The sequence below is a fragment of the Ambystoma mexicanum genome, chromosome 13 (assembly GCF_040938575.1).
Source record: "Ambystoma mexicanum isolate Mex_15411 chromosome 13, UKY_AmexF1_1, whole genome shotgun sequence".
NCBI lineage: Eukaryota > Metazoa > Chordata > Amphibia > Caudata > Ambystomatidae > Ambystoma > Ambystoma mexicanum.
This window is the reverse complement of record NC_090938.1, coordinates 297,615,417-297,626,622: the sequence shown is the minus strand read 5'-3', so window position 1 is coordinate 297,626,622 and position 11,206 is coordinate 297,615,417. Positions and strand designations below refer to the sequence as shown.

Here is an 11,206-nt window from a genome sequence, read left to right as displayed (position 1 = left end):
GTTGGATATCACATCTCATGCTATAGGAAGGGTCTCAGGTTTGGTATAAGCAGTGAGATATCACATCTCATGCTATAGGAAGTGTCTCAGGATTGGAATGGGAAGGAGTTGGATATCACATCTCATGTTATAGGAAGGATCTCAGGTTTGGTATAAGCATTGAGATATCACATCTCTGCTATCGGAATGGTCTCAGGATTGGAATGGGAAGGAGTTGGATATTCCCATCTCATGATAAAGGAAGGGTCTAAGGTTTGGAAGGGGAAGGATTTGGATATCACATCTCATGTTATAGGACGGGTCTGTAAGGATATTTGGCACGTTACAGCACAGAGTACAGCACTACAGCACAAGTAGCATTACAGCACTACTGCACAAGTAGCATTACAGCACTACTGCACAAGTAGCATTTTTTTTTTTGCAGCACCACCACAAGGGTGCGGTGCATTGCTATATGGGTTAGCAGATTAACAAGGAAAGACAGGCTATTCAGTCAAAAAACGATTTTAACATATAAGATGCAAAGCTATTTTTACAGTTAAAAGCACACGTGTTCATTTAAAAATGCACACTATTTTTCACCTGAAATGCCTATATTGCTAGAGACACATTTGAAAATTAACAGCTAACATATTAACCATTAACCTGACTAATAAAACCTTATTTTAATATAACTCACTAATAAAATGTGTTCTCTACTGCAGAATTAGGCATACTTTAAAAACCAGTTAAATGAGTGTGCAGATTTTTCCTCTCTTCTCTGCCTGATTATCCGTGTTGTTGTGCACAGTAACTGCAGGAGGAAGGAAGTCAGATTTGCAACAATTGCAAATGTATAAGCGAAGCTATTGTTTAAAAGTAGGAGGATGAGAGATGATGGATTTCATTGGAACACGTCATAAAGAGGGCTGAGAGGAAAGTTTTAGTGGGCAGTAGCAGGGAAAAAGACAGGCAGACATCTTTCTGCACTACTGGGGAGAAGACCTGGCTGTGGGGGTGTCCTGCTGCAGTCGAGACTGGGGAAAGCTGAAAGAATTACATTTCCACTGGCAGAGGCTGTCCTATCTGAAAAAGCTGAGAATTCCAGGCAATGACCCCGGCTTGAGAAGGCAAGCGTCCCTTTTCGTTGGAGTTAAGCCAAGAGAGCCACATTCACAGAGAGAATCCTCTAAACAGATAAGGTAATTACCTAACTGGGGGAGCTGTGTGTGTGCACGAAAGTATGCAGTCAGTGTAGAAAAATGAAAGTCCCGTGCGTGTCTTAATCAAGTGCTAATGTTGCAATTTAAGTTCTGTTCTCCGCCACTATAATTGCAGTGTGTCATTGAAAATGCTTTGATTGTTCCCTTTTATTGCTGTAAAGAATGAGATTATGTCTAAATGCAAATTTTATAATACAGAAAATATTTAAAAACAGACGGGTGGTTTATTTTCTATTTACCATTACAATGCCAATGATGTGGGGAGATTTTTAAACAGTGCAATGGTCATTTTAAGACAGATGTGTGTATGTCAGAATCAGTATGAATAATTGTGAGTGACTGTAGTATAACTTGTTGGAGGTACATGAGCCAACGGGAAGAGAGACTCTCTGAACATAGCTCCCTACCGTATATAAGGTAGTGGAAATTACCACAAGACTACCACATATAGCTCTCTGTCGTAAATAAGTCAGTGAGTTTGCCCATGGTGGCGCACCAACACTATCCCTGGAAATTGTGGTTTCCCTAGAATGCAGGTCTGAGGTCTCTCTAGTGATCACACGAAAAATCTAAGCGAAGATAAGGGATTCTGGACATTGGGGCCACAAATAAAACAAGGGAATTATGCTCACCAAAATACCACCAACCACGTATACCAAATATGCAGGTCTGGGTGCTGAAATAATGCATGTCCATTGTATTATTGTTGCACATGGCCAAATCTGAATACAAAGAGTGATTATTGCTAAGTTATTTCTCAGCGGTAATAAAATACCGTCAGGCCCCAAATCTCCACAAAATACCCTACATATTTATGGTGCGTTGCAGGCCGGGAATAAGATCATAGAGTACCTACTGGGCGTGGCAAGCGTGTCTCACACTGCCATTTGCACATTAAAGGGAACCCATTTTATAATAGCAGTGTGCCACTAAAAACGAATTTCAGAATGTCACAAAGGGAAACCACATTCTCAGATCTAGTGCAATATTTAGAGGCAAAGTTATTTGCACATGGGAATTGGTCTTCGAACAGTACCTTAGAATGGAGTAACCGCATTCAGGGTGAGGTGCAGAAAGAAAAACTAGACAATATTTTTGCAGAAGGCAGCATAATTCAGGTCTGCCTTACAAGATTATTGAATGCAGCCGATAAAAGTGCAGAGAAAGACTGTTTAATACGGCTATGCGGCAAAATATGGTTTATTTTAAACAAGTCACTGCGAATGCAAGAGAATGATACTCAGCTAATTAACAGGTTAAAGACTGAATTAGATGGGGCAAGTAAAAATCAGGAAATGTTGAGAGCAGAATTGGATGTATGCCAAAAAGACATGCAATTAAAATGCAGAGACTTTGATACTCAGTTATCCAAAAACAAGAAACAATTTGAAGATAGTGAGCAAGAATTGACACACTTAAAAGCCTTAGTGGATCACATTAGGCAGGATAAAGATGAGGTTGTTTCAGAAATGCAGATTTTACAAAAAGAACATTGCGAAAAAGAAGGTGATCTCCAGAGTGTAGAACAAGAAATGATTAAAATGATCCAAGAAAGAGACAAGAGAAGTAAAGAGTTCAATGAATGCCAAATGCAAATGTGCGATATGCAGGAGGCAATTAATAAAATGAGTGATGAAAATAATTATTTGCATGATGAAGCCAACAGACTCCTTAAAAAGTGTAAGGACTTAGAACAGCAAATGTGCATTCCCAGGTCCCAGGAGAGGCGGCAGGGTACCACATTCAATGGAGTGGAGGTGAATTCTAGCTCTGCCCAAAGAGCTAGTGCCCCAGTGACAGGGCCGGTGACTGAACTTGGTTGCAGCGCCCTTGGGGGATTTGATACTCCCATTGGGGGCAGCCACCAATCTCATACACCTGAAAACAGGATTGAATCACAAAATAGTGCAATTCCATGCATTGCAACAAGTAGCCCCATAAAAATAATGAAATCCATTAAAGCCCTGATCAAACCATTTAAAAAGGGAGGTGAATGCTGCATTGAGGATCACTTAGAAGCGGTGCATGACATTTTTAAAGCGCTCCAGATACCTAAGGAACAGTACAGACAATATTTTCATTTAACTTTAGATGCCCCGACGGCCAGCATCATAAGGGGATTAAATGAACAGCAGAATATGACATGGCTGGAGTTTGAAAAAGAAATTAGGCGCCATTTTTCTCCTTTTCAGTCATTGCAGGAGGCAAAGAAAGTTGCGTACACTATTACTGCTGGACCTAATACATCACCTCGCCAATTTTTACAAGACTTAAAAAGAGCATTCTCTCGCTTTGATGTATCTTTTGACTCAAATTCCAATGAGTTTAAAACCGCATACTTCTATGGGCTACAGAAAGACATCATATCCCAATTGGTCCGTGAATTTGACCGTGACAAGTCCCTTGAATGGATTGTACATCAAAGCACCAAGCTATATGAGGTACTCTATTGTCAGGGTAGAGAAAGTGATAAAATGAAAGATACCAGGCCTAAATCTAAAGAACCCTCAGCCACAGTAATGGAAATCAGGTCAGCCAAAATGTCCCTTGAGTCTGCTCAAAGCCAAGGTAAAAATAATGTGACACCTGAACAAAGGGGTAATCAACAAAGATCGCCATTTACTGTACCAATGTTCCAATCACATGATCCTAGTAATAGAGAGAGCTACATCAGCCCTAGATATTTAGGAGATAGACCCCGGGTAAGATACCGGTCTGATATGGCAGGTATGAACAATAACCAGAGACAAAATCAAGATCAAAGAAATGATGGTCCCTACCAGTCATTGGGGACACAGAGCAGATTTGATCCCAGCACCATGATATATGGTAATCAGGATAGGCCCCGATATGTGGATCGATTTACTGATAATGGAAATCAATATAGGGGCCAGTACCCACAATCTGAGAAACAGGACATGAAGCAAAACGTGAACTACAGTCCACGCCAGTACAATGATTCCCCACCAGGGGACTATAATCAAAGGATGGGTGCAACCCGCTCCCCTCCACAAATGAATCAAGAGTTCAGAAACCATCCCAACCGGTATCAATCACCTGAGAGGTATCAGAATAGATCCAATCAGGGGGAAAACAACCAATATCGACCTAGGCCACAGAAAGAGGATCCTAGAGAGGTGGAAAGGTTCCAATGCCTTGAGGCCCAAGTGAAAATGTTAGCTGAGCAAATAGGAAAGCTCTATACAGCGCAAAAACAACCTTCCAAAGAGGGGGCTGATGGCCATAGCAATGACCGGGGGGCTTCCGAAAAGTGACTAAGTACTCATGATAACTGCAGTGCCAAAATGACAGATTGCTCTGATATAATCTTGCATAACGACTCTGAGATGTCTAATGGATTAAAAATGAAAGTACCAGTAAATGAAATTGTGACAGAAAGTGCAAATACTTCTAAAAAAGAGGTACGGTTTAACTTAGAGCTAAATAAAACAGTAAAGATTTGCACAAATGAAAAAGAAACATTAGGAATTCCAAAAGAACAAAGGGACAGATTTAAGAAAAATGACTCATGCATGGGGAATACCAGTGAACAGGGAGTAAGTGGGGATGCCATAGCTCCTTCCCTGGGCAAGCAAAACAATTACCAAACACAGACAGAAAAAGGAAATACTCACAAGGAGGGTACAAGTCAATCACCTGAAAAATTCTTTGAGCCACATATTTTTGAAGAGGCTGAAAGGGCTGGTATTACACTAAATGATCACAAATGCACAGAATTAAAAAATGACAAATTGCTGAATGATGTTGTGACACATGTTCAGTTGGAAGGTTGTAATGTGGTCTCTGATGTTACCCAGATGGATGGGCGAACGGTGGCCACACTCCAAAAAACCTCTGAACATGGAGAAATGAATAAAATATCTCGCACAGAAATGGGTAAAAAGGAGGGAAAAATGTCTTTTCATTTACCAATGTGCTTAGCCAAAAGTGAAAAAGACCTGAGAAAGGTGAGCCCTGAAATCAGTAAGAATTCACATTTCTTATGTGTATTAGAGGAAGTTGAGGACAGATATTATGCACCCATCACTGTAGAAGAAAAATGCCACACCTTTGCTATGATTGACACTGGCGCACAGGCCACAATTATGTCCAAGGAGCTGGTAAAGAGTATCAATGAAGGGAGGCCTCCACAGAGTCAGATCACAGTGAAGGCAAATCAAGGCCCAGTGCATAACTTTAATGGGGAGGAGGTGCCCATCATAGGTGTAACTGAGGTTGACATAAAAATAGGAAAGCACAGAATGAAACAAGAGGTATTGATCACATCTATTTGTGAAATTCCATTTCTGATGGGGACAGATTGCCTGAAAAGATTGTCTCCTCTCATAGATGGGGTGAATGGAGTGCTGTGGTCCTTAACCAAAAAACCATTGAGGCCTAAGAAACTAAAATCACAAAACAGCAATATAAAAGAATGTCACACCGTTGCCAAAACAAATGATGCTGTGGAGGTATATCTCCAGAATAGCTGCATACCTAGTGTCACTGTTATATTAAGGTGTCAAGACAAAGATCAGAGCGACAATGAAAAACTACCTGTACAAATATACTTGGACCCAAGGAAAGATTGGCAGACTGCCATAGACGAACACACATTACGTTTCTATTTAAAAGAGAATACATGCAAACAGAATATTGTTCCTAAAACAGATTCAGAAAAACACATTACCACTCTGGCAGAGATACACATGGAAGATGAGCAACCATGGGTTCACGTTGGTATAAATGATTATCTTAAAACAATAAAAGCCACTTTAGCGCTTGAACATGAAAGGAGTTTCATTAATGAGAAATTGTTGCAAAAAATTATGGAGAGGGAAGAAATCCCGAAATTTAGGATTAAAAATCAATATGTTTCTGGGTTGGACAGTCCAGACTTTGAAAACCGAATTACAGGCAGATGCATGCTTAAAATTAGCATTGGGCAGAAAACAATTTACCATAATGTATGGATAGTGAGTGGAGCACAAAATGAATTTTACATGGGCAATGACATCATGCACAGAATGTGTATGGTGTTAGATTTCCTTAATCAAAAAATATGGTCACGCCTAGGTGGGCCGGCACCTGAATTTGAAGACAAAAGAAGGGCTTATCATTGTGCACAACTGGTTCCTTATGCCATCGAATTACAAATAAGGAAAGATACTATTATTCCTGCATTTACAAAACAGTTTGCAATAACACTGAAATGCAAAAATGGACAGCAGATGAAAGGCTCTGATGCATTTGTATGCCTGAATGAATCCATAAAACAGCAAGGCCTGGATTATGAATACATTCCATTGGTAGACATTGGTGAGGGATCTGTAAAAATCATGGTAAATAATAAAGGTTGTCAGGATATTCATTTAGAGGAAAACTCCCCATTAGGAATGGCCATACAAAAATCACATTATACGGCAGATTTAAATAACATGGTGATTGGGAATATTCCTGAAAAATATGTAGATGCCAAGGGCGAGTTGCCAGAACACCTGGACTCTCAGCCCAAAGGAATATTTAAAATTCATTCTGTGTATCCTTATGATTCAAATGAGACAGTGTGCTGCCATCAAGAGGATTGCATAATATTTAATTTAAATGAAAATGAAACAGGAAATCAGCCCATTGAAGTGGAAGCTGATATGCCAAAATATTTGAAAGTGGCAGCTCTACAAAAAGACACAGCCACACAGTTAGAGGAAAGCGCTGAGATTCCTTTACCAGAAGAGTTTCCAGAATTTTCCAGAATGGTAGAAGAGCAGATCTCCTTAGCGGATGCATGTAACAGCGATGAGGATCGACGCAATCTGAGGGAAATATTTATGGAGTTTAAGGATGTATTTGCAAAAGATGCTTATGATTGTGGTTTAACTGATTTACATGTGGCCACACTACCAGAAGGTTGTAGCAGAAATCCAGTGTTTGTACGCCAGTATAGACTACCGCTGGCATGTTTAGAATCATTGGCAGAGATTATTAAAAATTTGGAATCACGGGGAATAATTAGGCCCATTCATAGCACATCCAATACGCCTATTTTAGGTGTGTTAAAGCCAAATGGTCAATGGCGGCTGTGTGCAGACTTAAGAGAGTTAAATAAAAGAGTACCAGTATCTAGATGGCCACTACCATTCATTGATCAGGGCCTAGCTCAGATACATGGTTCAAATGTATTTACCACGTTAGATCTCACATCTGGATATTGGTGTGTGCCATTGGCAGAGGAGATACAACACCTATTTTCCTTTACATTTGACAGGACTCAATATGCCTGGCTTAGAGCTCCGTTCGGGTACATCAATAGTGGGAGTGAATTTGGCATATTTTTGAGAAAGGCCATGCCGGATGCAGCGGAAAGAGGGACAATAGTTTATGTGGATGATGTCTTGATAAAAAATGAAAACCTTAAAAGCCATTTTGATGAAATAAGACATGTGCTTGGCCAATTGCAGAAAGCAGGCGCCAAAGTATCTTTGCAAAAAGCACAATGGTGCAAGAAAAAAGTGAACTTTCTAGGGCATGAAGTGACTGAACATGGGCTAAATCCACAAAGGAAGAAAATAGAGGCCATACAAAGATTAAAAGATCCTAAAAATGTGAAAGGAGTAAAAAGTTTATTAGGGATGACAGGCTATAACAGAAAGTTCATTGAGAATTATGCAGAAATCACTCAACCATTGACTAAACTGCTTAAACTAAATACTCCCTGGAGATGGGAAAGAGAGCAATCTGATGCAGTGGCTAGATTGAAGGAATGTCTTGTAAAGGCACCATGTTTAGCATACCCCATAAAGGACAGGGATTTCTTTATAGAAATAGGCTTTTCTGAACATTGTATGTCAGCAGTGTTATCACAAAAACACGATTTGAATCACAAAACCATTGCATATGCAAGTAAGGCATTTTCCCAAGTTGAAATGAAATTTAATGAATGCGAAAAGGCCCTATTAACCACTGTGTGGGCGCTACAACATTTCCGCCCCATTGTTCAGGGAGAAAAGGTGATTATTGAAACAAATCATCAACCTTTGCAATTTTTAGAGAGTAAAAGAATTAGATCAGGCAATATAGCGCAATCCAGAATCACTTCATGGACGCTGGCATTACAAGGTTTTCCCGTAGAAGTAAGATATGGACAAAATAAAAAGAGCCCAATTGCTCAAGGGTTAGCTGACTTACATGACTGTGCAGCTGAACAAATAACAAATGAAATGGATGTGGAAGCTAGTTTGCAGGAGTTTGAACAATCACCACACAAAGCTTTTGATGAAAAAACATGCAAGGATTTGCCAACTGTATATGTGGATGGTTGTGCTTTTCACATTGAAAATGACAGTAATAAACAATTAGTGGCAGGAATAGGAAATGTCTGGTTGAAATGTGAAGGCGTTCCTAGTATAGGGATGAGGATTGGAGATAGGAGCAGTCAGGTAGCGGAATTGGCAGCCATCTATAAAGCAATTGCTACTGCAGTTGATAAAAAGTTCAGTGAAATTGTCCTGGTGACTGATTCTGACTATGCACGGAATAGCTTTGTGGAGTATTTGCCTGGTTGGAAAGCAAGAGGCATGGTTACATACAACAAAAAGCCACTTAAACATGGAAAAATGATACAAGCCATAGACAAATTGGTGTCAGAAAATAATTTAACAATATACTGGAGAAAAATTCGTGGGCATTTAAAAACACCAGGAGAGGATAAGGAGGGAAATGATAAGGCAGACCATCTGGCTAAGATTGGGGCTGTGATGGGAGAATTGCTACCTATTGATTATTTAATGGGTGAAATACAAATTGATGCAGTCACACGTTCTAAAGCACCAAAGGAGGTAGATCAACCGGTGGTGCAGTGGAGTCATGACACGCCAGACCAAGATTTGATTGAGGCACAAAAGAATGATCAAATTTTGGGAATCTATTATAATCATTTGATAGATCCTGAACAAAATCCTTTAACAGAAAATGATTGTATGGGAAAAGAAGAGTTGAGGGTGTTATTAAAGAACAAAACACGAATTAGATTACAGGATGGGCTCATGATTAGAGAGTCCATAACAGGGCAAATACAGTGGGTAGTACCCCTTTCATTCAGAGGACTAATGCTACACCATGCACACGATGCCATAACTGCAGGCCATAGAGGTTCACAAAAGACATTAGAAATACTAAAAGATTATGCTTACTGGCCACATATGTCCCAAGATGTGGAATTATATACTAGAGGATGTCTAGTATGCGCCCAATTTAAACCTGCTTCACCAATGCATAGAGCACCATTGATGAAAAGAGGCCTAACTCTCCCATGGTCAGATTTGCAAATAGACTATGTAGGTCCTTTAAAAAGGTCGAGCAGGGGACACCGCTATATTTTGAGTGTGGTATGTTTGATGTCAAAATGGATTGAGTGCATTCCCGCACCAGATTGTAGTGCGCAAACAGCAGCCACATTGCTGGTGAACCATGTGTTCTCAAGGTTTGGGTTGCCACAAAGAATTGAGTCAGACAGAGGAAGTCATTTCACAAGTACTCTAATGAGTAAGGTATGGCAAATACTAGGTGTGAAAAGGAAACTACATATCGCATATCGGGCGGCGTCTTCAGGTACAGTTGAAAGAAGCAATAGGTCTGTTGTGGACATTTTAAAGAAATTTGTGGCAGAAGCAGGTTCCAGCTGGGATTTGCGTTTACCATTGGTTTTGATGGCAATCAGGTCGACTCCTGCCAAAGCAACAGGTGTTAGCCCCCATGAGGTCTTAACAGGTAGGAAAATGGTGTTACCACAACACCTACTATACAGAACACATGAGCAAACTCTAGTGAGTGCATCCACAGTTCATGAATATATTGATGAACTGAGGAGGCATTTGCAACATGCATTTGCTTTTGTGCAGAGAAATCTGGAAAGAGCTGCTGACAGTGCTAAGTCATATTATGACAAAAAGACATCAGTAAAGGAATACAATGTAGGGGATCAGGTGTACAAGTTTCATTTTGGAAAAAGTAAACAGAAAAATTCTAAATTTCTGGCAGCCTGGCAGGGGCCATTTCGAATTATAGATAAAGTATCTCCTGTAGTGTATAAAATTTTGAAAAATGAAGGTGAAACAGCAATAGAGCAGTTTGTCCATGTAAATCAAATCAAACCATGCCATCCCAGACATGAGATCAGGCAGCTTGAGCATGTGGAAACGGATAGAGTCCCTTGAGAAAATAAATGGGTGTGATCAGGAGGCAGTGACAAAGAAGTTAAAAAAAAAAAAAAAAAAAAAAGTTGATTGTAATGATGGCACATAAACACTGTAATATATGTGAAAATATATAATATAAATAAATAAATAAATAAATAAATAAATGCACATATAACGGAAGCTCGTGGTTGGTGTGCAGAGAGAAAGTGTATTAAATATTGAATGCTGTTTTATATGTGTTTGTTTTCTTTTAACTTGTGTTTAATTTCAGAAAAAAGAAAAAAAAAACGAAGTATTTTTACCAAGCATGTTTTATTTTTGGCAAAAGGATGAAGTTAGTATTGTGCTATGTACTTAATCTGTTTATTTTCTATTTTGATTTAGACGATTAACATTATTTGATCGGAGGTTCCGGGATCAGAGGCCACGGGAGACGATGGAGTCCTGGAGTCCCCTGGATGAAGACCAAAAGATGCCTGCCTCCAGGTGGAGGTGAAGACAAAATAACCGGAATGCCAAAAGAGATGACTACTGTGGATTCAAGATTGCCAAGATGAAAAAGTACTCGAATGAACCGAATAACATCGCTGGCCGGGACATACCAAAAGAGACAAAGCAAAAGTTCCGGCATATGAAGTTCCACGTATTTATTATTTTAATTATTTATTTTAACTTGTTATATTACTTATTTGTTTTAGTTAATTGTTTTATTTCATTGTTTTTAATTGACTTGGAAAATTTAAACTTAAAGTAATGCCACTTCCACTGAGAAGGCAAATGTGGAACATTTTATGAACTGATGGACTCAGA

The 11,206-nt window shown here is 39.5% G+C and overlaps 1 long non-coding RNA gene across 1 annotated transcript; it reads left to right on the top strand.

The window, feature by feature from the left end:
• The first annotated feature begins 353 nt into the window (after positions 1–353).
• LOC138520131 (uncharacterized) lies at positions 354–10,987 on the top strand. The gene is made up of 2 exons (XR_011282803.1): positions 354–1,181; positions 10,781–10,987. It is a non-coding gene; the product is annotated as an uncharacterized lncRNA (long non-coding RNA).
• Positions 10,988–11,206: the final 219 nt, after the last annotated feature.